This window comes from Manis javanica, chromosome 3, assembly GCF_040802235.1.
Source record: "Manis javanica isolate MJ-LG chromosome 3, MJ_LKY, whole genome shotgun sequence".
Taxonomy (NCBI): Eukaryota; Metazoa; Chordata; class Mammalia; order Pholidota; family Manidae; genus Manis; species Manis javanica.
In genome coordinates this window covers 208443151-208446314 of record NC_133158.1, presented here as the reverse complement: position 1 = coordinate 208446314, position 3164 = coordinate 208443151, and the positions used below count along the sequence as shown (strand labels likewise).

Below are 3164 nucleotides of genomic sequence, written 5' to 3'. Positions count from 1 at the left end.
ACCCTCTGCGGGAGGCATTCCAGTTACGGATGGTGAAGCAAAGGCTTTGGGCCGCTAAGCGACCTGGTCTGGGTCACAGAATGGCAAGTGGGAGAGGCCAGCTGTGAGCCGCCCGGCCGCCTCCAAGGCCCCGGCTTCTATCTCATCAACATGCTGCTCTCTCTGTGTCTCAAAAAGCCATCAAGTGAGGGTCGGGACACCGGAGCGTCTGCCAGTTGGCCAAGGAGTGGAAAAGTGCATTAGCAGAGAAACCTGTTAGAAGTTCTGTTCCCAAAATGAGTGATCCAATATTTCATTTTATGACTATACCTGCAATTTTGCAAATTGTGCAGCTCCAACTGAGTGTTTACACCATAATTAGTTCAAGTGAGTGCTGTAATGTTTGAAGACACACAAGGAGAGAAATACAGCAACAGTCCTGCTAATTCTCTTCTGTTGAGGGATGCCAGCCTCCTTTTCTTTTATACCAAGTCTGTTGACTTATCTACCCCAAGGTAGATAAGATTAAATAGATGACTCTAATTTAATCTCATTTCTTCTTGAGGACCTGGGTCACTCAAAGTGGGCCATCAGAAAGGCCAAGTTTCCCAGCCTTAAAGAGTACTGTATGAGGACAATTTACATGTTATATAATACATACAGTAATATGTAAGTTCACAATCAGCTTTCTGTTTCATCTCCACTCCCCACCCTGGTTTCTTCTCTCAACATTCTTCCAAATGCATTCAAAGCCCCCACCAAACAGAGCCTCCAACTCTTTCCACTTTCATCTCTGTGGTTTTGCACATGCTGTTCCTTGTACCCAAAATACCTTCCTTTATTGGCCTCACCATCGGACACACGTTCGCGGGGACTCAGGTTTTTCCTGGCTTCTGGAGGAAGGCAGAGCTGCAGGGGTGTGGTGGCCAAGCAAGCCGGCTTCAATGTCAGACAGACTTCACGCAGAGGCAGGCACCCTGACCTCAGCGAGGATGCGAGGAGGACCTCCAACATTGGGCCGCTGTTGGGATGAAATAATTCACATGAAGTGCTCACTTTGGCAGCCCATATACTAAAATGGGCACAGGACAGAGAAGATTAGCATGGCCCCTGTACAAATTCATGAAGCAGTCCATATTTTTTGTTACTTAAATGAAGAATATTTTTTTCTACAGTAAATAAATAGATAATTCACATGAACCTTTACATAACTAGCAGCACCAGCTGAGCCCTGGGTGAATGCTGGCTCTGATTGCTGTAGGGAGAAGGGCCCTCCCTGCCACTTCCTGTCCCTCCCCAAGCAGGGGAAGCTGCCCCTTATTCGTGACCCAGGGGTACGTGTGCTGGCTCTGGCAGGGCCGCTGCCGTACTGGTGATGCCCAGGTTGTCCTCCTTCTTCAGATTGTAAACTCTTCGAGGACCTTCAAGAAGTTCCTTAAATTGCGAATTTAAGTTCCTCATTTCAAATGTCTGCTCGAGTACCTAATTACATGTAGTTCATGTAGTTCTTTATTTATTACCTTTTATTTTCCATAATTTCAACTGAGCTTCCCATGAAACAGGCATGGCAGAAGAGCCCATTTTATAGCTGAGGACAGAACGAAAGGAGCTCCCTAAGGTCAACAGCACATCAGTGACAGAGCGTGGCTTAATCGCAGGCGCCCTGACTCTTTGTCCAGCGTGTTCCTGCAGGAAAGGTTGAGGAACACACAGATTAAGGTCACTGGCTTTGGAAGTAGCTAGATTTGATTCAAAATCTGCCTCTGCTACCCACCAGCTGTGACCTGGGCCAAGTTGTTTTTGTGCCCGGGACATCCGTTTCCTTGCGTAGCCCAGCCCAGCACTGGGTGTGTATGAGAGCTCCTCATTACGTGAGGGTGAAATTGAGGTGCCTCATTACAACACAGAAGCCAAATCCCACTGAATGCATCATAATTCCCAAACAGCTGATCAGACAGAGCAAGCAAGCCTGTGAGTGGCTGCTGGCCCTGCCCCCAAACCTGCCTTGCAGGGCCCTTTGCTGTGGAGAAAAGCAAAACCGTCTGTATGGCTGTCCTGGGCTTCTCTGTTCTGTCATCAGTGTGCTGCTGAGTCCCCTGGGGCAGGAGGCGCTGCCCATCTGCACTGCAGTGTCATTTGTTACCCAGTAATTTATGCCAGTCATGGACTGTTTCTCCAATATGTCTCAAGTTCTGCTCTTATTGCTACCTTTTAGCTTGGAGAAGGGCTGGAGGCTGGGAGTCACTTGTCAAAGATATAGGAGGATGAGACATCATACCTTCTGCAATAAAGAGGGTGCAGCACTGCTGCTTTCACACTGCAGCTGAGGATTCAAAGTGAGCATCTGCCTTGTTGGAGATTCCAAAAATTAAGGTCACTGAACCTTTGCCTTTTTTAAAAGATGATTTTCTCATTGATTCAACATTTGCTCAACTTCTCATGAGTACCAGATTTGATGGGGACTTCAGGAGTGAAAAAGATAAACTATACAACCTCCGAGCAAATAGCTACATAAAAGGAAAATGAGATGAGTAAGGGAATTGTTCTAAGATACGTCAGAAGGTTATGGGAACTGAGTTACGGCAGTTCAGAGGAGAGAAAGGAGAAGACATTTGAATTCAGTGTTGAAGGATGGGGAAAAGGCAGTGCAGGGAAAGGGAACAGTGTTGTTGATAACATGGAACAGATAAAGCCGGAGCTCAGAGGTCAGTCTGGGTGAGGCAACGGGAGTTTAGGGCAGTGCCTGGAAGGGGGAGAGCCTCCAATAAAGAGCCAAGGATTCTGCTGAGCAGGAGCTGGTGATAATGTCAGATCTGCATTCCAGGGAGTCCTTCGGCAACAGTGGGAGGGTGGACTGAGGTTGGGGGTCACCCGAGGCACAGAGACTCCTAAGTGCTTGGCTTCAAGAATCACAGGACCATGGGTACCCATTCTCTCAGAAGTGGTTTGTACTCAGTTACTGGGCCAGATTCACAACTTTACCATCAGTTCTTGAATTCCAGTGCACAATTAACATCAAAATCCAAGCACAGATATTTATTAGAGAAGTGGTGAGAAACCATAATGGCTGAGTCATGGCTTCTCTGCCCTGGGATAACTGAAGCAAAGGACACCAAGCTAGTGAATAACACAACCTGATGAAAAGAGCCATTTATTTAAATTCCCCCTCCATTTCCTCCTGACAT

The 3164-nt window shown here is 47.2% G+C and overlaps 1 pseudogene; it reads left to right on the top strand.

Annotated features, from left to right (window-relative positions):
• The first annotated feature begins 1027 nt into the window (after positions 1–1027).
• LOC118973603 (U6 spliceosomal RNA) lies at positions 1028–1121 on the top strand (annotated as a pseudogene).
• Positions 1122–3164: the final 2043 nt, after the last annotated feature.